Genomic DNA, 23754 nt, shown 5'->3' with positions numbered 1-23754 from the left:
GCCCTTCCCCAGATCTGACCCTCCCCCTGGCTCTGAGTTGCAAAACCTGATGCTCAGAAAGTCAGCCCCTCCCCTGGCTGACGTGGAGGCAGACACCAGGCTCTCTGAGTCCTTCTCCGGGGCTCTCACCGTGCTGGCCTCACTTCCACTCTGAAGACTGGATTTCCTAAAGGCAAGTCCTGGGTTGCATGTTTTGATATGTGCTATAGAATGGGAAATATCCGTCTGGGTCTTGGTCTGCGTTTCCTGGCTAGAGCTCCTAACACCCTTGTAATTTCCTAAGGGATGGGAGTGTGAAAGGTGAACTGAGTGCCTTCTGTTCTCTAAAACAAGCCCTGTTCAACCACGCCTGAGTTTATGACTCAAGTGACTTTCAGAATGTCCCTGGGGACTGGGGCTGGTGGCCAGGGCAATCGACTTATGACTGCGTGGTAGAGGATGGCCTGGTCTGAAAGGCTGACCACCAATGGCCAGTGATTCCTCAATGAAGTCCCCGTTAAAACCCCACAGGGCAGGGCACAGAGAGCTCTCGGGCTGCAGCAGGCTGCAGGGGCACTCGCAGGGAGGGAGCGTGGAGCCCTGTGCCTCTTGCCACACATCTTTCCCTTGTGCTTCTTCATGGGTTCATTTATTGCACCCTCTGTAATAAGCTATGAACTGACTCAATAAACCATTATCCATGGTTTTGTTAGTCATCCTAGCAAGTAACTGAGCCAAGATGGAGGGTGTGGAGACCTCTAATTTGCAGCCAAGCCAGACAGAATTTGTGGGTAGTCTGGGCAAGCGTTCCTGTGGTTGGGGTCAGAGTCAGGGCAGTCTTGGAGGACTGAACCTTTACCTTGCGGGGTCTGCCCTGACTCTGGTTGGTGGCCAGAAAGGATGGAATTGCAGACACCCAGTGGGTACTGGAGAGTTCTGGTCGGTGGCCAGATAGAATGGAATTGCAGACACCCAGTGGGTACTGGAGAGTTCTGGTCGGTGGCCAGAAAGGATGGAATTGCAGACACCCAGTGGGTGCTGGAGAGTTGGTGAGTGTGGGAGAAACCCCCACACATCTGGTCACAGACAGGCGTGTGTTGAGTGCAGGCATAGAAGCAAAACCAGTCGGTCTTTTCCTTAAACACACGTAGATGGAGTCAGTGACCAGCTTTTCAGAAAGGATCCTGTGGTTCTTCAATCGTTCCGATTTCTTGAGTGAATCCTAACTATGTGAAAGACAAAATGAGAAATGAGAATAAAATGGATAGGCACCCCCAAAAGCTAGTTTGTCCATCCAGCAAACATTTGCTGAGAGCTTACTGCATACCAGGCCTCGTTCCAGGCATTGGGAATATGGCAGAGAACAAAGCAGACGTTGGCCCTTTGCCCAAGGTGCTCCCATTCCTTCCAGGAGACACACAGTAAATATATGGTAGGGAAGAGGCTGAGGAATGAGGAGGAGGGACTTCAGAGCAAAGGGATGGGCCAGGTTCTTTGATAATTGGAGCAGCAGAAGGTCTGAAATGGCACTGACCAAACCTGCAATGAGGGAGGGATCAAGCCATGTGGATATCTTGGGTAGAGTTGACATCTTGGTTTTCGTCATCATCTACAGCAGGGCCAAACATAATAGGTTGCCTGTTTCTACAAATAAAGTTTTATTATAACACAACCACATCCATTTTTTTCAGTAATGTCCATGGTTGCTCTCTGACTACAATGACAGAGTTGGATCATGATCAAAGATATTGAGTGGTTGGCAAAACCTTAAATATTTACTATCTGGACCTTTACAGGAAAAGTTTGCCAATTTTATTTTTCACTCTAAAACCCCAGGAGTTACAAAAAAATATCCTTTCCATTGTTAGGAAACCTCAGTTTTTCACCAATAGAAGGGTAGCCATGCCTGCATCCCAGAGTTGGACTGTCTGGGATGTGACTGTATTATGTCCACCATGGCACAATACCTCCAAGGGCTACGGGCTGGATGGTGGCCCCAAAGGATGTGTCCAAGCTCTAATACCCAATTCTACAGAAGGTGACCATATTGGAAACAGCCGTTGCAGCTGTAATCCATTAAGACAAGCTTTTTAGGGAGGGTCTTAATCTAACAAGCCCACTGTCCTTAAAGAAAGGGGAAATTTGGCATGGAACTAGGCATACAGGGAGAATATCATGAGAGGAGTAGGGTGGAAACTGGGGTGCTGAAGATTGAAGGTGCCCTGAAGATTGCCAGCAAACCCCCAGAAGACAGTCGAGGAAGCTCCCATACGCTCAGCCTCTGGCCAGCCAAGTCCTGAGCGTAGGAGTGGCCTGCCAGCCTGCCGCCCGCCCTTTTCCTTTACCCTGCCTCCTCTTCCTCCCCCTTTTTCTTGTCTGTTGTTCACAGGGCAGGGGTGAATCTTTTGTTCACTGAGATATTTCAAAAGTACTTTTTGTCCCTTAATTACTGCCAAATTGACCCACGTTGCATAATCAGAGCCAGAGGGAGAGCCTCTACTGAGTCTGTCCTTGTCTCTGGAGAATTCACTCCGCCAATTCCTGCAACAGTCCTGGAGCGGCACTGATGCAATCCTCACTGAACATGAAGCCACTGGCAGAGAGCAATGAGCTCACCCAGCCAGGCAGGGGCAGGCTGACTCCAGAATTATGCTCTTAACCACACTGGAGGTGGCAATTATGTCTTAGAGCTCACATCCTTTGGACTAGAATTTGCTGCTCATAATGCAAAAATTCCAGTAACTGCAGCTTAGTCAAGGGCATTGCAAGTGGAATTCATATCAGACTTGCCCAATGCCCATGTGGCTCCCTGTAATCGCAGGCTTGAACCCATGCATCACCATGGTAACCAGAAACTGGACTGGCAGTGCATTGTGTTGTTTTGAATCTTGATTTTATCACCTGTTAATGCCTCAATTTGTTTTGAGAAAACATGACAAAAAAAAGTGGAAAGCATTACTATTCATTCGTTCGTGAATATCATTGATGATGAGGTATGCAGGAGTTCAGGACAGAGAGCTGACAGAGGGAAAAGGGTAGCATCAGGGGTCTTTCTAACTTGTCCTCAAATTGTTGCTATGAAGCCTTAATAGGGAGAGGCATATTGGTTGGAGACAAAGGGAAAATCCACATAGAATTGCAGGTGAAAACACATGGGGCCGTAATTGGTTCAAGTGAGCTGGCACCTAACAAAAGGTTAATGATTAATATAGGTTCATTGAAATAAAAAGGCAGGATTCCGAGCCAGGTAGAAGGACACAGAGTCTGTGAAAGCACTGTTTGGTTCAGGGGACGTAGCCTCCCAGGCCTGCGGTGCAGGGCAGGGTGTATGAATATTTATTATTGTTGTCACTCTAACTCTCTCCAGGATGGCCTGCCTGCTCCTTGCAGCTCAGAGAGCGTCTGCGGGGGTTCTCTTCGTGGCACTCTGGGGCACAGTGGTGGGTGACAGGCTGCTGGTGGTGCCCCAGGATGGAAGCCACTGGCTTAGCATGCAGGACATAGTTGAGGCTCTTGGGGCGAGGGGGCATGAAATCGTGGTGCTGGTGCCAGAAGTCAACTTGCTCTTGAGAGAATCCAGGTTCTACACGAGGAGAATCTATCCAGTGCCGTTTGACCAGGAGGAGCAGAGTTACCGGTATCGCACCTTTGGAGAAAAGCACTTTACTGACAGGTCCTGGCTGAGCGGGCCTCAGACGGAATACAGGAATAACATGGTTGTGATTGACATGTACTTCATCAACTGCCAGAGCCTGCTGAGACACGGCGACACCTTGGATTTCCTCAGGGCGGGCAAGTTCGATGCTCTTTTCACAGACCCGGCCTTACCCTGTGGTGTGATCCTGGCTGAGTACCTGGGCCTGCCCTCCGTGTACCTGTTCAGGGGCTTCCCCTGTTCCCTGGAGCATGGGTTTGGCGGAAGCCCCAACCCGGTGTCGTACATCCCCCGGTGCTACACAAAGTTCTCCGACCAGATGAGCTTCCCCCAGCGCGTGGTCAACTTCCTCGTTAACTTGTTGGAGGTCCCTCTATTTTACTGTCTGTATTCAAAGTATGAGGACCTGGCGGTAGAGCTCCTCAAGAGGGAAGTGGACCTGCCCACCTTATTTCAGAAGGACCCCGTGTGGCTGCTAAGATACGACTTTGTGTTTGAGTACCCCAGGCCGGTGATGCCCAACATGGTGCTCATTGGCGGGATCAACTGCAAGAAGCCGGACGTCCTGTCTCAGGTGGGTGGGTGTGCTTCTTGCAGGCAGACACTGCTCTTCTGGGCTCTGTCTTCTCCCACTCACATGTGTCCTGTCCCCTGGGAGAAGAAATGGTGGTGGGGAGGGGGGAGGGGTGCCAGGCCTGGAACAGCAGGGCTGTGGGGGACCTGAGGCCCAGGTGACATGCAGGTGTTGCAGTGGACTCTGGGCTCATGCCTGGTGACAGCCATGGATATGCAGATACACTTAGTTTTGTTCTGGGGACAGTCCCAGGATCATTGCAGCAATGGCATTGCAGTCCAGCAGAGGTGAAGGCTTGACCAAGGCAACGTGTCCTTGTTGAAACCCACTCTCCCAGCTCTGTCCATGCTTTGTCCCTGGTCCCAAGGCAGGCATGAATAAACCCACAGGCCAAATCTGTTCTTTTTTGAGTTGTTTTAAGGAAATATTTATTTATTTGTTTGTTTTTATTTATTTGTAATTATTTGTGATCATGGAGAAAAAAGAAGATAGGGAGGGAGGGAGGGAGTGAGGGAGGGGATGCGAGAGGGAGGGGATGCGGGAGGGAGAGAGAAACAGAGAGAGTGAGAGAGAGAGAGAGAGAGATAGATCACATCCCTGGATTCACACCCCAAATGCTAAAGGCAGCCAGGGCTGGGCCAGGCTAATGCAGGGAACAGAGCCAGAGCCAGAGCAGGTCTCCAAATCCATGTGCTCTTCCTTGGGAAGCAGGTACCCCAGTTGGCATGTCAGCCACTACACCTCCACAGGCCTGCTTTTATATGGCCCAGAAGTAAGAATGCTTTTTAACATTTATTTTTTATATTTGAAAGGCAAGATTACAGAGAAAGGTAGAGTGAGAGAGAGTTCTTCCATCTAGACTACTGATTCACTCCCCAGATTCAGGCCAGAGCCAGGAGCCTGAAACTCCATCTCAAGCACTTAGGCCATCTTCTGCTGCATTCCCAGATGCATTAGCAGAGAGCTGGATCAGAAGTGGCGCCGGCAGGACTTGAAATGGCACCGATACGGGATCCAGGCATTGCAGGTGGAGGTTTGACGCACTGTGCCCCAACACTGCCCCAAGTTTTCATAGCTTTAGAGGGAGGTTAAAAACCAGCACCAGCACCAGCACACAGAACTTGTGACTGAGCTGTGTGGCCTGCAAAGCTGACTGCTCACTGCTGGGCTGGTGCAGACAGGTGTGGGAGCCTCAGACCTCAGGGACTGTTCCTACATGCCCCCCTGAGAAGTGGGGCACAGTGCCCAGAGTCACTTTGGAAACTCAAAACCTGTGAGTTGTTTCTTTTTAAGTATTTGTACCTTTGAAAGTTTTCATCTTCATGCCAGAATTTTCTTTTCAATGCATTTTTCATCGGAAGAAGCCTCAGACAGTCCCAAAGATGCTTGCAATGTGTCTTCCACACCAAACACTGGACACAGGTCCCGTGAGCCAGAGGGGCAGGAGGCTGAGCACACTGGGATGGGGTCCAGGGAGCCCACGTTGCGAAACAGAAACTCCGAGTGTCAGGAAGATTCAACCAGAGGTTTATGAGTACAAGAGGTTTATTTGTTATTGTCTATTCAAAGGGATTTCTTCTTTTCACAAAGAAAAATGGGGCGTGAGAAGGAGAACACTGTCGTCTCTGGTCCCTTGGTGCACGCACTCTTGTTTCTGTGAAAGTGACACTGGACCAGAGCAGTGCTGGGGGGGCTCTGGGCTGCCTCACCTGGGTGTCACTGTCACCCAGACGGCCTCCTCGTGGCAATGGGCAGTCTGCAGCCTGCATGTTTTGTTCTTAGCAACTGAGTCAAGGTGGTGAGAATCAAGTTTCCTTTGTCAAATAATCAAGCCATCTCAAGGCTCTGAAACATGTGGCAAGAAGGAAACAAATCCAAAAATGCCGTGTCATCCTTAATAGGCACTTTTAAAAAAAAATTTTTTTTTTTTGACAGAGTGGACAGTGAGAGAGACAGAGAGACAGACAGAGACAGAGAGAAAGGTTTCCTTTGCCATTGGTTCACCCTCCAATAGCTGTCGCGGCCAGCGCGCTGTGGCCGGCGCACTGCGCTGATCCGAAAGCAGGAGCCAGGTGCTTCTCCTGGTCTCCCATGGGGTGCAGGGCCCAAGCACTTGAGCCATCTTTCACTGCACTCCCGGAGCATAGCAGTGAGCTGGCCTGGAAGAGGGGCAACCGGGACAGAATCCGGCGCCCCAACCGGGACTAGAACCTGATGTGCCGGCGCCGCAGGCAGAGGATTAGCCTAGTGAGCCGTGGTGCCGGCCAAGATTCATTTTCAATTATCTTCATATACACAAGATCATTTTAGTATATATATATATATTTGACAGGAAGACTGGACAGTGAGAGAGAGAGAGACAGAGAGAAAGGTCTTCCTTTGCCATTGGTTCACCCATCAATGACTGGGCACACCGCGCTGATCCTATGGCAGGAGCCAGGTACTTATCCTGGTCTCCCATGGGGTGCAGGGCCCAAGGACTTGGGCCATCCTCCACTGCACTCCCTGGCCACAGCAGAGAGCTGGAACAGGCACTTTTCAAAAATGCATGACCAGGCCAATGTCTCCACACCTGGAGAAGAATGAAGGGGGTAGGGTAGAGAACAAGAGGGTATGAGATTGAATTGGGATTCAGGGACAAGGGGTAAATTCTGATTTTATCTATCTTTGGGGCAGTGAGCTGGAATGAGACTCGTGTCTTCGTTCCATCCATCCTGACTCTGAGTACAGAAAAGGAGAGGGGCACTGGTGTCTTTCCGGCTGCTTCCTGCTGATTCTGGGTGTAGATGTGGGGCAAAACCTATACTCAGGGTCAGATTGATTGAAGAAGGAGAGAAGTCTGATGTTCCTGTAGATGGCTTGAGATAGAGCCGTCATTTGTTCCTGCAAGAACCTTTGGAATATGTTAACTATGCATGGTAGAAATAGAGCACTATGAGTATGAGGATAAAAGGAGATATTAGAGACATTGCCCATGGTGGGAAAGATGGCCAAAACGAGGCAGAGTGACCTTGAGAATACATCTCATTAGCACAGTTTTTATGCGTTTGATCCCATGTCTTACCATACCCAATGTATTGGTGTAAAAATTTGATCCCATCTCTTATCATACCCAATTTATGGTGTAAAAGCCAAAAAGAGGCCAAGTCCACCTCTCTTGGCTTTGAGGAGGTCTAGCCTCCAGTGGTTCTGGATTTCTACTCCTGACCATGAATCCACTTGAACCTGGAGACAAGAGAGCTTCCTTGCTAGGTCATTTATGTTTTCTTTGAGATTGGGCGATAAATCTTCAATTTTATTTGCCTTGTCTACTGAAATGCCAGTCTTGTCATTCCTGTTCCATTTCCTCTTTCTCCAGCGAGATTATCAAGGAGGTTAAGTCTAAAATCTCTCTTGATGTGATAGGTTAGAGGGTCAGAAAATAGAGATGGGTCTAGCGTATAGGACGAAGGGGATCTTTGAAACACAAAGTTTTCTGAAGAGATTTTGGAAAAATAGCAAGCCAGAAAAATGCATCCAGGATCTATTCCCAGTCATGCTCAGAGCTATTGCATAACAAAGCCCCGATGAGGCACCTGGATGACAGCTCCTTTTATGTGGTTTTAACCGGCCCCATGGTCCCCTGTGGGGCACTGCTGGCTAAGCACCTGTTCATTCCTGCTGTGTTTTTTCTGCTGACCCCATGAGCAGCCTCTCCTCACCTGGCATTGTTTCAAAGTTGTATCTATTCCTTTACCAACAACTTTGGAGATATCCTACATGGACCCAGATTACAAGCCGGATTTTCTTTCATAATTTCTGTGGTGAATCATGTTTTTTAATATTTATTCATTTTTTTTGCCAAGCCTCTGCCTATGGCACCGGCATCCCATAGGGGTACCGGTTCGTGTCCTGCCTGCCGCACTTCTGATCCAGCTCTCTGCTATGGCCTAGGAAAGCAGAAGAAGACGACCCAAGTGCTGGGGCCCCTGCTCCCGCATGGGAGACCTGGAAGAAGCTCCTGGCTCCTGGCTTCGGATCGGCTCAGTCCCAGCCATTGCAGCCATTTGGGGAGTGAACTGGCAGATGGAAGAGCTTGCTTGCTCTCTCTCTTTCTCTCTGCCTCTGCCTTTCTGTAACCCTGCCTTTCAAACAAACAAATAAACCTTAAAAAAGATTTGTTTATTTCTTTTGAAAGAGTTACAGAGAGAGACAGACAGACAGACAACCAACTTGCTTCCACCCTTTACTCCCCACACAGCCTCAATGGTCAGCACTGGGCCAGGCTGAAACCAGGAGCTTCATCTGGGTCTCCCACATGGGTGCAGGGGCCCAAGCACTTGGCTCATCTTCTTCTGCTTTTCCCAGGCCACTTCCAAGGAGCTGGATCGGAGGTGGAGCAGCTGGGACAGGAACCAGTGTCCCTATGGATCCAGCATCACAGGTGTTATCTGCTATGCCACAACGTCAGCCCCTGTGGATCCTCTTTTTGAGAGGAGATTCTTTCCGTTTATGTCATACTCATTTAATTTATACTAACTTCAATGACTTTATAGTGTTGTACGCATCTTTCTTCCCTTCTTGTTACTAATGTGTGCACTATTCCAAAGGACTCTAAACTTTGCTTTTATTTTGAAAAAAATTAAAAATAATTTATTTGTAGGTATCTCATAAATATACCATCAGGAACATAGCAATTCTTCCCACCATTCTTGCCCTCTCTCCCAGTTCCTCCCCCTTCCTCCTCCCTCTCCTGTTTAGTGCAGGAAAGAGAAAGAAACAGAAAGAACGGAAGCAAAACAAAAAAGAAAGAGTGGACTATCAAAGCTGAGAGAACTGTTCCTCAGTGTCTAGACCAGGGCTGTTCTACGTGTTTGCTTCTCAAAGGTGATTTCACTCCCCCCTCCCTCTTTTCCCTTCCTTCTCCTTCTTTCCTTTTAGAAACTTAATTCTCTTTAAAGAGGAACCCAAGGAAGGTACATCTCTTGTGAGCTCTTAGACATAACTAACTTATGAGACATAGTATTATCCTCCAATTAATACCCTAAATAGAAGTGATTCTTAAGAACAGTTTTCCTATTAAGTCTCCCAATGCAACTCTTTGAGGACAGAGGTCCTGCATGGGAAGTTGGTGCACAGTGACCCTTGTTGTTTATTTAACAAATAACACTCTTGGCAAGGACATCAGTGATCACCCAAGGCTCTTGACATGAGCTGCCTCGGCTGTGGAAGCCTTTTTGATCCATTGGCTCAACAAGGCCATAAGCAAAGTGCACGTTCTCTCCTCCCTTCAGAGAAAGGCACATCCTTCTTTGGTGGCCACTTCTTTCCCCTGGGGTCTCACCCACAGGGGTCTTGTATGTAGGACATTTTATTTTCCAGGGTATCTTGGCTTTCCATGCCTGAAATGCTCCCTTGGACTTTGCAGCCAGACTGGAATGCCATTAAGGCTAATTCTGAGGTCAGAGTGCTACTTAAAGCAATTGTCCTTCTATGAGTCTGCTCTATGGACTGTTCCCCATATTGGACTTTCACTCCTTTGTAATTCTGTCTGTTACTGTTTCCAAACACTTAGCCCTATTTATATGATCACTGTAACACTGATCCTATCTATATTGTCACTTTACTGCTTCTTTCTAACCATTTGATCTTTGTAACACTTAAGCTGCTATTTTGTCAGCCAGCTTAAGGGATTTTTGGGTCCTATGGCTACTTGTCAAGCTGTACTCTTGGAAGTCATTCCGTAGGAATGTGTGTAGGACAATACTGCTTTGCAGTTGCAAACTACATGCGTTTCACAATTACAACTTTAGGATCTTGGTGATTCTTCCCACTGTGGCCACCCTTCCACCTACACTCCCACCCCCTTTCCTCTTCCCTATTTATTCTCACTCTTATTCTTTACTAATATCTGTTTATTGGCCGGCTCCGCGGCTCACTAGGGTTATCCTCTGCTTTGGGGCGCCGGCACACCGGGTTCTTGTCCCGGTTGGGGTGCTGGATTCTGTCCCGGTTGCCCCTCTTCCAGGCCAGCTCTCTGCTGTGGCCCGGGAGTGCAGTGGAGGATGGCCCAAGTCCTTGGGCCCTGCACTCCATGGGAGACCAGGATAAGTACCTGGCTTCTGCCTTCGGATAAGTGCGATGCGCTGGCTGCAGCGCGCCGGCCGCGGCGGCAATTGGAGGGTGAACCAACAGCAAAAAGGAAGACCTTTCTCTCTGTCTCTCTCTCTCTCACTGTCCACTCAGCCTGTCAAAAATAAAAAAAAGTTCTGTTTATATTTAACTACATACATAGATGATTAACTCTATGTTAAGTATAGTGTTCAATGAATCATATGAAAGAGAAGATAAGGAAAATATTAGAAAGGAAAAGATAAACAAAATATAGAATTAGAAGCTATTTCTCAACAGTTGAGAGAAGGCTGTTCCAGATCATTGCTTGTCAAAGTGTTCATTTCATTTCTCCAGGTTGTCCTTAAGGTACTCTGTTAGTTATCCCAGGTCAGGGAGAACATACAGAATTTGTCCCTTTGGGACTGGCTTGTTTCACTAAGTATGATGTTTTCCAGTCTCATCCATTTTGTTGCAGATGACAGGAGTTCATTTTTTTTTTTTTTTTTTTTTTTTTTTTTTTTTTTTTTGCTTCTGTGCAGTGTTCTATGGTGTAGCTATCCCACAATTTCTTTCTCCAGTCTTCAGTTGAAGGGCATTTGGGTTGATTCCATGTCTTTGCTAATGTGACTTGAGCTGTGATAAACATGCAGGAACAGAGAGCTCTTTCATATGTTGATTTCATTTCCCTTGGGTAGAGTCCCAGGAGTGGGATGGCTGGGTCATATGATAGGTCTGTATTCAGATTTCTGAGGTATCTCCATACTGTCTTCCATAGTGTCTTCCACAGTTTACATTCCCACCAACAGTGGATTAGGGGACCTTTTTGTCCACATCTTCACCAGTACTTGTTGTTTCTTGATTTCCATATGGAAGCCACACTGGGTGGTGGGGAGGGGTGATGTGAAACCTCATTGTGGTTTTGGTTTTCATTTCTTTGCAGCTAGGGATCCTGAGCATATTTTCATGTGTCTGCTGGCCATTTGGATTTCCTCTTTTGAAAAATGTCTGCTTAAGTCCTTTGCCCATTTCTTAACCAGATTGTTTTGTTGTTGTTGAGTTTCTGGATCTCTTTATATATCCTGGTTATTAATCCTTTATCAGTTTCATAGTTTGCAAAATTTTCTCCCGTTTAGTCAGTTGTCTCTTCACCTTGCTGATTGTTTCTTTGCAGTATAGAAGCTTCTCAATATGATGTAATCCCATTGGTTGATTTTGGCATTGATTGCCTGTGCCTCTTGAGTCTTTTCCGGGAACTCTTTGTCTGTGCCGAGGTCTTGTGGAGTTTCCCCAATATTCTATAATAGTTTGGTGATGTTGGGTTGTTGATTTAGGTCTTTAGTTCATTTTGAGTGGATCTGGGTGAAAGGTGTCAGGTAAAGGTCTTTTTTCATGCTTCTGCATGTGGCAATCCAGTTTTCCCAGCACTATTTGTTGAAGAGACTGTCCTTGCTCCAGGGGTTGATATAAGCTCCTTCGTCAAAGAGAAGTTGGTTACAGATGCTTGAATTGATTTTGGGTGTTTCTATTCTGTTTCATTGGTCTCCTCAAACTTTATTCATGTCTTTGTGGTGACGGCATCAAAATCTTTTTCTCCTGGCTGTTTTGAAATATATCACATGTGTTCGTCACCTATGGTCACGCAACTGTGCAGATGAATCCAGCACTTTTCTCCTAACTGAACTTGTTCCCGCTGACCAGTCCTTCCCTCCCTCTCCCTCTCCTCTATGCTGTTGGTGCTTAGGAACTGCTGTGCTGCTCTCAATTTCAGTGAGGTCAAGTTTTGATTTCTACCTATGACTGAGGTCAAGGGCTGTTTGTGTTTCTGTAGCTGGCTTGTTTTGCTTAAAACTAACAGCCTCCAGTTCCATCTACATTTTCACCAATGACAAGGTTTAGTCCTTTTTTATGGCTAAATACAAGGGGTCTTCAAAAAATTTGTGGAAATTGCCAGTTACGAAAAACTATGTGTGCATTCCAGAAATCTTTGTAACAAAATGAACTTTTGTCTTCATTGCATTTTCTACAACCCTTGGGAAGTACCCTTGATGGAACAAAGGCATACTCCGCAGCCATTCTATCTAGCTCCTTTCCCGAAAATAGATAAAATCAGAATTTACATTTTATCCATACATCCTTTGAATTTTTCTCTTACCTCTGCATCCCAGTCCAGTCTCACAACCTGTATCGTCCCCACCCTGCCCCTGCATTGTTCTCCAGGTTTCGAAGGCAAAGCCAAGCTTGAAGAATCTGTGCAGAGCCACTCAGATCCATCAGTCGCTCTCCCTCCCCTGCAGATCTCTAGCCCACCCTAAGATAGAAAGCCCAGTCCGCTGGGGTCTGCGCCCTCTACCATGTGTTCAGTCTGTGTGCACACTGGCAGTTGGTCACCAATCTCTGCCATTTATTTTTCTTCAATAAATTCATTTTGGCTGTGAGTTCATATCCTGTCTCCTCTCAGTTCTGCACCCCTTTTTCTTATAACCGTCATAGTATTCGTGTGTGTGTGTGTGTGTGTGTATACTCACACTCAAATACACACAAATTTTTCTTTTTTTAAAGACTTATTTATTTGAAAGTCAGAGTTACACAGAGAGAGAAGGGGGGAGGGAGGGAAGGAGAGTGGGAGAGAGAAAGGGAGGAAGGGAGGGAGAGGGAGAGAGAGAGGTTCACACCCCAACTGGCCAAAATGGCCAGAGGTGCAGAGATCTGAAGCCAGGAGCCAGGAGCTTTTTCCGGATCTCCCATGCGAGTGCAAGGGCCCATGTGCCTTTGCCACCTTCTAGTGCTTTCCCAGGCCATAGCAGAGAGCTGGTTCAGAAGTGGAGCAGCCGGGTCTCAGACACCAGTCCAGTTTGAGAGATTGTTATATCGTATGGTAGTTCCAGCCTTAATATTTTTTGAGAATAATCCATCCTGTTTTCCATAATGGCTATGCTAATTTGTACTCTCGTGAATAGTGTTCTAGTGTTCTCTCTTTTCCACATCCTCACTGGCACCTGTTATCTTTTGTGGAATTTGATAATAGTCATTCTAACTAGAGTGAAGCAATATTCATTATGGTTTCAATTTATGTTTCCCCAGTGATTAGTGACGTTGATTGTGTGTGTGTGTGTGTGTCTTGGATGTTTGTCTTTTCTTTTGAGAATTCTCCATTTGTTAGGTAGGAATTAGATATGAGCTTATGTGTGTGTAACGGGCCTAAAGAGAAGACTTCTATGTCCAGCACATGCATCTCAAAGCCATCCTGGTAATGTTTCAGGGGCAGCTGGGTACTCGCATCCTGCCCTGTCCCCTTCTACCTGATAACCTGCCAGGTGGGGGTCCCCGCCCCTCCTGCCTGACAAATCTTCCACAGTCTCCCAGATGCAGCCCAGTATCTGCATCTCAAACACCCTGCTCAGGATCCTGATTCTCCAGGGGGTCCTGCTCACCCTTCCTCTGAACCCAGGATGATGCCAGCGAGGCTTCCTCCTGTCTGATGCCTTCAGGGAAAACTCAGGAGCTCCTTAATGTCTACATCCATAAAATCCTTTGTTTCAGGAGATGTGTGAAGAAAAGACCCATCTCCTGCACACACACACACACACACACACACCCGGCATCAACATGACAGCTCGCTCAGCCCTCTTCCTCTATGCTGAGTAGCCTGCCTGCCTGCCTGCCTGCCTGCCCAGGTGTAATCTCTCCACTCAACCATGTAACCTTGCTCCTTCCCCCCAGTCCGAGCGACTGCACTCTCTCTCAGGTCCTGTCTGGAGAGGTGCCCTTCCGTCTTTACGGATGTCCCTTCCCTAATAAACTTTGCTACTTTTTACTTTCCACTAGTCTGTCTTATGCCTGAATTCTTTCATGCTCAAAGACAAGAACCCTGCCATTCTCCAGTAACACGTTCATGTCACTTGGCCAACTTACAAGCATGTTATTGGTTTCTTGATAGTAGGTTGCTTGAGTTCCTTATATATTCTGGATATTAACTCCTTTTTAGATGTGTAGTTTCCAGATATTTTCTTCCATTTTGTATGTTGTTTCTCCATTCTGTTGATTATCTTCTTTGAAGTTTTTCACTTAGATGTGATCCCATTGGGCTGTTTTTGGTCTTATTCCTCCTAAGGTGGTCTTATTAGAAAAAAAAGCAGCAGCAGCTTCCCAGTGCCATGTCGTGAAGCATTTCTCCAGGGTTTTCTCCTGACTTTCACAGTGTGTGTCTTCCATGAACTGCCGGGACCCGTTTTGAACGCCCTTTTGCATGTGTAGGTCTACGTCCCTCTTCCCCATGCGGATCTCCAGTTTTCCCAGCACTGCTGATTGAAGAGACTGTCCTCTCTTCACTGTGTGATCTTAGCACTTTGTGGAAAATCCCTTGGATATCAGGGCCTGGGTTTATTTCTAGGCTTTCTATTTTGTCACATGGGTTTTTGTATGTATTTTTTTTATATCAATGCTATATTGTTTTGATTGCTATAAGTACAGCATATTTTGAGTGAGACAGTGTAGTGCCTGTTGCTTTGTTCTTTGCTCAAGATTGCCTTAGCGATTGAGGGGATTTTGTGATTTCCTATGACTTTTAGCATGGCCCTATCTTGTCCTGGGAAGGATGCCATTGGTATTTGATAAGGATTACGTTGAATTTATAGACTGCTCTAGGCAGTATGGACATTTTAACAATATTGCTTCTCCCAGTGCACAGTCACAGTTATCATTCCTTTCTTGTGTGTATTCTCTTCGATTTCTTCCAACAATTTTTCATCCTCTTTATTGTGTTCTTTTTTTGTTGCTTTGGTGAAATTTATTAGTCTTGTCTTACTGTTGCTATTATAAATGGAGTTGCTGATTGCACTTCTTTTTCTGATAACACTCTATCACAACATAGAAACACTACTGAGTTTTGTATGTTGATTATGTCTCCTTCGACATTGCGGAGTTGATTTATTTGTTCTGGTTGTTTTTTGGTAGGGTCTTTGGGGCTTTCTATCTTTGATCACATTATCAGAAAACAATGACAATTTAGTTCCCTTCTTTGAAATTTGGATGTCTTTTAGTTTTTTCTTTGCTCGCTACCCTGGTTAGAAATTCCAGACTATGTTGAATAAAAGTGATGAAAGCTGACATCCGTTTTCACTCTAGATTTAGAGATCAGTTTTCCCTCATTCAGTCTGGTGTTGTTGGTGGGCTTGTGTATGTTGAGGTATGTTCCTCCTCAATGTTCAGTATGTTCAGTGTTAAGATTCATCATGGTGGGCCCAGCTCTGAGTTCCAAGGCAAGGTCTGCGGCTTCTCTGTTCTCTTCCCCAGGAGGTGGAATCTTTCTCCACCTGTGCTGACAGAGGTGGGGTAGGGATGGCAAGGCAGTCACTGGAGTGCTGTGGCTGACACTGAGCTGGGATACACCTGGAGCTCAGGTCATGGGGGTGGAAGTTACCTTGGCTTCTTCAGTGCCCCCACCCCTCGGTAGGGCAGCTTTTCATCCAGCCATCACTGTGCTAACCAGACTTTCAGAGTGGAGCTCCACTGTGCTGCTTTGAATCTTGAATTTGTTACCTGTTAATGCTTCCTTTTCCTTCTGAGAAAAGTTGCTTAAAAAGATGACAGAAGCACTCGCCTTCATTCAAGGATGGACAACACCAGTGATGAGGAATGCAGGGGGTTTCAGAGCTGGCAGAAAGGTGGGTGGGGAGGATCATGGCTCTTTCCAAATTGCCCTCAGACTGTTGCAAGGAGTGTGTCAGAGAGAGAGGCAGATGGGTGGAGGTGAAAAAGTAAACTAAAGTCTCAGGTGAAAGCTCATGGGGCCCTAATTGGTTCAAGAGAGCTTGCTTAAAAAATGATTAATGGTTGATATAGGTCCATTCAAATAAAAGGGCAGGATTCCGAGCCAGGTAGAAGGACACAGAGTCTGTGAAACCACTGTTTGGTTCAGGGGACATAGCCAGAAGGCCTGCGGTGCAGAGCAGGACGTGTGAAGTATTTATTGTTGTTGTCACTCTAACTCTCTCCAGGATGGCCTGCCTGCTTTCTGCAGCTCAGAGAGTGTCTGCGGGGGTTCTCTTCGTGGCACTCTGGGGCACGGTGCTGGGTGACAGGCTGCTGGTGGTGCCCCAGGATGGAAGCCACTGGCTTAGCATGCAGGGCATAGTTGAGGCTCTTGGGGCGAGGGGGCATGAAATCGTGGTGCTGGTGCCAGAAGTCAACTTGCTCTTGAGAGAATCCAGGTTCTACACGAGGAGAATCTATCCAGTGCCGTTTGACCAGGAGGAGCAGAGTTATCGGTATCGCACATTTGGAGAAAAGCACTTTACTGACAGGTCCTGGCTGAGCGGGCCTCAGACGGAATACAGGAATCTCATGGTTGTGATTGACATGTACTTCATCAACTGCCAGAGCCTGCTGAGACACGGCGACACCTTGGATTTCCTCAGGGCGGGCAAGTTCGATGCTCTTTTCACAGACCCGGCCTTACCCTGTGGTGTGATCCTGGCTGAGTACCTGGGCCTGCCCTCCGTGTACCTGTTCAGGGGCTTCCCCTGTTCCCTGGAGCATTTGTTTGGCGGAAGCCCCAACCCGGTGTCGTACATCCCCCGGTGCTACACAAAGTTCTCCGACCAGATGAGCTTCCCCCAGCGCGTGGTCAACTTCCTCGTTAACTTGTTGGAGGTCCCTCTATTTTACTGTCTATATTCAAAGTATGAGGACCTGGCGGTAGAGCTCCTCAAGAGGAAAGTGGACCTGCCCACCTTATTTCAGAAGGACCCCGTGTGGCTGCTAAGATACGACTTTGTGTTTGAGTACCCCAGGCCGGTGATGCCCAACATGGTGCTCATTGGCGGGATCAACTGCAAGAAGCCAGACGTGCTGTCTCAGGTGGGTGGGTGTGCTTCTCGCAGGCAGACACTGCTCTTCTGGCCTTGTCTTCTCCCACTCACATGTGTCCTGTCCCCTGGGAGAAGAAATGGTGGTGGGGAGGGGGGAGGGGTGCCAGGCCTGGAACAGCAGGCTGTGGGGAACCTGAGGCCCAGGTGACATGCAGGTGTTGCAGTGGACTCTGGGCTCATGCCTGGTGACAGCCATGGATACACAGATACACTTAGTTTTGTTCTGGGGACAGTCCCAGGATCATTGCAGCAATGGCATTGCAGTCCAGCAGAGGTGAAGGCTTGACCAAGGCAACGTGTCCTTGTTGAAACCCACTCTCCCAGCTCTGTCCATGCTTTGTCCCTGGTCCCAAGGCAGGTGTGAGGAAACACACAGGCCAAATCTGTTCTTTTTTGAGTTGTTTTAAGGAAATATTTATTTATTTGTTTGTTTTTATTTATTTGTGATCATGGGGAAAAGGAAGAGAGGGGGAGAGGGAGAGCGAAAGAGGGAGAGAGGGAGAAAGAGAGGGAGAGACAGAGTGAGAAAAAGAGAGAAAGAGAGAGACAGTGAGAGAGAGATCTCCCATCCCTGGATTCACTCCCCAAATGCTAAAGGCAGCCAGGGCTGGGCCAGGCTAATGCAGGGAACAGAGCCAGAGCCAGAGCAGGTCTCCAAATCCATGTACTCTTCCTTGGGAAGCAGGTATCCCAATTGGCATCTTAGCCACTATACCTCCACAGGCCTGCTTTTATATGGCCCAGAAGTAAGAATGCTTTTTAACATTTATTTTTTATATTTGAAAGGCAAGATTACAGAGAAAGGTAGAGTGAGAGAGAGTTCTTCCATCTAGACTACTGATTCACTCCCCAGATTCAGGCCAGAGCCAGGAGCCTGAAACTCCATCTCAAGCACTTAGGCCATCTTCTGCTGCGTTCCCAGATGCATTAGCAGAGAGCTGGATCAGAAGTGGCGCAGCCAGGACTTGAAATGGCACGGATACGGGATCCAGGCATTGCAGGTGGAGGCTTGACGCACTGTGCCCCAACACTGCCCCAAGTTTTCATAGCTTTAGAGGGAGGTTAAAAACCAGCACCAGCACCAGCACACAGAACTTGTGACTGAGCTGTGTGGCCTGCAAAGCTGACTGCTCACTGCTGGGCTGGTGCAGACAGGTGTGGGAGCCTCAGACCTCAGGGACTGTTCCTACATGCCCCCCTGAGAAGTGGGGCACAGTGCCCAGAGTCACTTTGGAAACTCAAAACCTGTGAGTTGTTTCTTTTTAAGTATTTGTACCTTTGATAGTTTTCATCTTCATGCCAGAATTTCCTTCTCAATGCATTTTCATCGGAAGAAGCCTCAGACAGTCCCAAAGATGCTTGCAATGTGTCTTCCACACCAAACACTGGACACAGGTCCCGTGAGCCAGAGGGGCAGGAGGCTGAGCACACTGGGATGGGGTCCAGGGAGCCCACGTTGCGAAACAGAAACTCCGAGTGTCAGGAAGATTCAACCAGAGGTTTATAAGAAAAGGGATTCATTTGTTATTGTCTATTCAAAGGGATTTCTTCTTTTCACAAAGAAAAATGGGGCGTGAGAAGGAGAACACTGTCGTCTCTGGTACCTTGGTGCACGCGCTCTGCTTCTGTGAGAGTGCTGTCTGGGGTGACACTGGACCAGAGCAGTGCTGGGGGGGCTCTGGGCTGCCTCACCTGCGTGTCACTGTCGTCCAGACGGCCTCCTTGTGGCAATGGGCGGTCTGCAGCCTGCATGTTTTGTTCTTAGCAACTGAGTCAAGGTGGTGAGAATCAAGTTTCCTTTGTCAAATAATCAAGCCATCTCAAGGCGCTGAAACATGTGGTGATGGTTCCTGTCATTGTGAATTTACTAAATGCCATGGAATTTTCCTTTATTTAAAAAAAAAAGCTAACGTTATGTTATGTGATTTTACCTCAGTAGATTACCCAGTAAAGAAGAACACTCATCACTGATCATAGCTTTAAAATGTATTTCGCATTAGGCGGGTAACACAAGCAGGTAACACAAAAACCAAACAAAACACGAATGTCCAATTAAACTTTGTAATTACTTCTCACTTCAGAAATAACCCAAAACACACATTAATAAACATTGAAACCTAGTTTTCCTATCAAATTAGCAAAACAGTTGTTATTTGTAACTGTTGGCTGTGATAGTGTAACCTAAATAGGATCATACATATCTGAAAAATGAGCAAAGCCTTTGAGAATGCTAGCTTAGTAAATCTCCTTGCATAATGCTGTGCCTCTCACTCCTGGGAAGAGGCCCCTCTCAGGACCATGGCTGGGCTCCCAGCCTTGCCCATGTGGGAGAGCACAGTGAGACAAACCTCTTAGGCTCCTGTGAGTGTGACTCTTCCAGCCCCCCTCCTCTGTCCAGGGAGGAGCTCAGGCATCTCAGAGGACTGCCTGGTTGCTTCTGCCTATGTTGGCTTCCTGGCTAGTGACTTCCGCTGTGAGAGACAGAATCAGGAGCACTCCCTGTGTTCTGAAACCTCTTCCCCTAGGTCTTCCCAGGGCCGACTCTCAACCGTGTGCACCTTCATCAGCCCCAGGAGAGGTCTGATGGTGCCAGAATCTCCCCTTGCCTCTGCAGCCTTCCCATCTTCCTCTCTTGTCATTTTTCTTTCCTAGAATCACACACAGTTTGTGTAAGAAAGAACATTTGTCTTTAGATCCTTGCTCTCTGCCTACAGGGGCTCAAATTCTATTTGCACATCGGTAGAGCCCCATCTTTCCCATGGCTTACCTCTCGTCCTGTTAGGAGGCTCAGGTTCCAAGTATCTCAATTTTTGGAGGAGAATTTAGCCTAACATTTCATTATTAGAAGAGCCACTGGAGTATTTTTCTCAGAACCAAGGAATTGAGATAAATCCTAGTTTCTTCCACTTGTGGTGCAAAGAACCACTCAAACCTTTAAAGCCCACGCTGTGTCTTTCCCTGTTAGGACTTTGAAGAGCTTGGAGCCAGGTGTAGGCAGAAAGGTGCTCTGGGAAGGAGCACACTTTCTTGGCCCAGCCTGCTCTAAAGGAGGGGCTGGAGAGCTTCCCCTGCTGGATCCAAGGACCCCTCCCTTGTTCCCATTATGTTAGCAGAGCAAGAGAATCAGGTTAAGAACTGCAAGGTTGGGGGTTGGGGGCGGCCATGGGTGTGGCGCTGTGGCCTAGTAGGTAAAGCTACCGCCTGCAGTGCCGGCATCCCATATGGGCACCGGTTCGAGTCCTGGCTGCTCCACTTCTGATCCCGCTCTCTGCTGTGGCCTGGGAAAGCAGTGGAAGATGGCCCAAGTCCTTGGGCCCCTGCACCCACATGGGAGACCCGGAGGAAGCTCCTAGCTCCTGGCTTTCGCCCTTGCAGCCAAATAGGGAGTGAACCAGGCGATGGAAGACCTCTATGTCTCTCTCTGTCTCTGCTTCTGTGTGTAACTCTGACTTTCAAATAAATAAATCTTTTTTTTTTTTAAAAGAGCTCCAGGGTTTGAATTTGAATCTTTCACTTCTCTGTCTGTAGAATGAGAACACCCAGGGAGGTGTGCAAGGGTGAGAGTCAGGATAGATGAGCAAGGCCAAGAGGAGGCAAGACAGAAACTAACAGCCAGAACAGGTTTATGCAGGAGCAAACCTGACAGGGAGTGACTATGGCATGTGCAGGGAGTGGACACACAGAGCTCTCTTACAGGCGGGGGCAGCTGAGGGTCCTAAGCTGGAGGGCATTACATGGGAGTGAGCTGGTTTGCTTGGGTTTTCTGCGGGCACAGGCTTTTCAAACTTAGCTGGCCTTCCTCTCTGCTGGCTGGTTGGTTGGCTGGGGGAGAATGCAAGGGGTGGGGCTGAGCTATTGGAAAAGAATGCAAGGGGTTGCTTTTTGTTCTCCCTCCAGCAGCAGGGAGAGCAAGTTCATAGGAGACCTCTGGCAGCCAAGGAAGCAACAGAAAGGAGGCGGGGCCACTTGGGCTAGCATCCTTGGACTGACCCTCACTTGGGAGAGCAAACCAAAGCACCCAGCTAGGCGGTGAGGGGGACTGCAGTTCCTCTGCCCACCCTCCCTACAGGAGTCTCTGCAAGTGATGCTGGTCCAGACTGAAATGTCAACATTTCTTGGTTAAGCCAAGAGGGAAACAAATCCAAAAATGCCATGTCATCCTTAACAGGCACTTTTCAAAAATGCATGACCAGGCCAATGTCTCCACACCTGGAGAAGAATGAAGGGGGTAGGGTAGAGAACAAGAGGGTATGAGATTGAATTGGGATTTAGGGACAAGGGGTAAATTCTGATTTTATCTATCTTTGGGGCAGTGAGCTGGAATGACTGAGACTCGTGTCTTCGTTCCATCCATCCTGACTCTGAGTACAGAAAAGGAGAGGGGCACTGGTGTCTTTCCGGCTGCTTCCTGCTGATTCTGGGTGTAGATGTGGGGCAAAACCTATACTCAGGGTCAGATTGATTGAAGAAGGAGAGAAGTCTGATGTTCCTGTAGATGGCTTGAGATAGAGCCGTCATTTGTTCCTGCAAGAACCTTTGGAATATGTTAACTATGCATGGTAGAAATAGAGCACTATGAGTATGAGGATAAAAGGAGATATTAGAGACATTGCCCATGGTGGGAAAGATGGCCAAAACGAGGCAGAGTGACCTTGAGAATACATCTCATTAGCACAGTTTTTATGCATTTGATCCCATGTCTTACCATACCCAATGTATTGGTGTAAAAATTTGATCCCATCTCTTATCATACCCAATTTATGGTGTAAAAGCCAAAAAGAGGCAAAGTCCACCTCTCTTGGCTTTGAGGAGGTCTAGCCTCCAGTGGTTCTGGATTTCTACTCCTGCCCATGAATCCACTTGAACCTGGAGACAAGACAGCTTCTGTGCATTTATGTTTTCTTTGAGATTGGGCGATAAATCTTCAATTTTATTTGCCTTGTCTACTGAAATGGCCAGTCTGGTCATTCCTGTTCCATTTCCTCTTTCTCCAGCGAGATTATCAAGGAGGTTAAGTCTGAAATCTCTTGATGTGGTAGGTTAGAGGGTCAGAAAGTAGAGATGGGTCCAGGGTAAAGGATGGAGCAGGAAGTAGGATGGCAAGTGTACAAGTCCCTGTGCAGTGATGGGGAGGCAGATGCACGCCTGGTTACTGTCGCTCCCCGTCTTCGTGGAGGAACGACACAGGACCCTGCGTTGTTCTTCTGTCTGCTCGGCCCTCCCCGGGTTTGCTGCTGGTTCTTCCTGGGTTGGCTACCGACCCTTCCACCTCCGTGGAAGGGCGGTTCCCCCTGCCACATTCCCCACTTCCGCGGGGGAGCGGCACACCGCCGGCCGGCTCTCTCGGGGGCTGCACAGGTGTTCCCCTTAGATGTTCCTGGTGCATGCCGTCTCTCTCCTCCTTTATAGTCCTCTTCCACCAATCCCAACTCTGCTACCCACACGCCGAGTACGCTGCTCTCCTCCAATCAGGAGCAGGTCCCACAGTTTATTGGTTGAACTGGAGGCAGCTGTGTAGAAGCTGTTTCCCTTCTCAGCGCCATATTGTGGGAAAGCAGATGCATAGAATAAGTCTTAATTCCAGTAACTTAGTCTAGTCCGAGTTGCTCCCAGTTGCTCCCCACAGTTACCACGGAGAAAGAATGCCCTGATTCTGGTCCTATACACGCGAGCATATGCTAGGAGACAACCTTTACGGTTTCATGTGGCAAGGAATGTGATGAGTAAATGCCATGGCAGCCACTTCCACTGGGTGTGAGGAGTGGTGGTGGCCAGTAGGGGGTGGGCCTGGAAGGGGGACATTAGGTCACAGGTGTCCTGGGGCAAATGAACCCACATTGTGGGAAGAAGGGAAGGAAGTGTGAGTGATGCTTAAAGGGGCTTGACTGCTTAGCGAGGCTGTAGCAGAGATGCCTTGGACAGGTCTAACAGGTGGATCCTCTATACAATATCAGCGTTTGGTCCTCTAGCCATGCCAGCATTTCTTCCGGGAAGCTCCAACAGAGATCTATTTCCTGGGGTTCTGCCAGGAAGGTTCTGGTCCTGGTCATATGAACATGGACCCATTCCCAGAGCAGGGTGGGGATGGGGAGGGCTTGCCAGCCCTCAGAAGAGGAATGTGTGCAGATCCAACATGAGAGACATGGGGATTATCTTTAAAAAATAGGCTAGAAGAACTACTGGGGAGAGGTATGTTAAGACTTTTGGGAGGAAATGTGGGGGCTTTGAACCATAAAAGGGGATCAGGTTAGAAGCAGGAGGTAGCAGAAAAGCATCCTACCAGAAGGGGAACAGAGTGCTAAGAGCAGTTTGTTAAGACAGGTCAGCCTGTGGGGACGATGGCTGTCAAGCCTATGGCAAAGGTTAGGGCTAGGACTGCGGCTACAAACAGTAGCAGAGGGTGACAGTGCATTCCTGTATGAAGTGTGAACGGAAGGGAAAAGGAGTTCTGTGTAGGTGTGAAGTCCCAGGGATCTCCCTGGAGCCAGCACTCTGACACAAGGTCGGGAAGGTAGATTGGTGTGAGACTGAAATGAGATTCAGGGACAAGGGAGAAATGCTGATTTTATCTGTCTTTTGGGCAC

The 23754-nt window shown here is 47.9% G+C and overlaps 1 protein-coding gene and 3 pseudogenes across 1 annotated transcript in view; all 4 read left to right on the top strand.

The window, feature by feature from the left end:
* UGT1A7 (UDP glucuronosyltransferase 1 family, polypeptide A7) overlaps positions 1 to 23754 on the top strand; it is a 214881-nt gene that overhangs the window by 5455 nt on the left and 185672 nt on the right.
* On the top strand, positions 40 to 23713 carry LOC138848907 (UDP-glucuronosyltransferase 1-6 pseudogene; annotated as a pseudogene).
* LOC138843124 (UDP-glucuronosyltransferase 1-6 pseudogene) lies at positions 53 to 4616 on the top strand (annotated as a pseudogene).
* LOC138848908 (UDP-glucuronosyltransferase 1-6 pseudogene) overlaps positions 66 to 23754 on the top strand; it is a 40121-nt pseudogene continuing 16432 nt past the window's right edge.

The sequence above is a fragment of the Oryctolagus cuniculus genome, chromosome 3, assembly GCF_964237555.1.
Source record: "Oryctolagus cuniculus chromosome 3, mOryCun1.1, whole genome shotgun sequence".
Taxonomy (NCBI): Eukaryota; Metazoa; Chordata; class Mammalia; order Lagomorpha; family Leporidae; genus Oryctolagus; species Oryctolagus cuniculus.
This window is presented reverse-complemented; position numbering and strand designations above follow the sequence as displayed.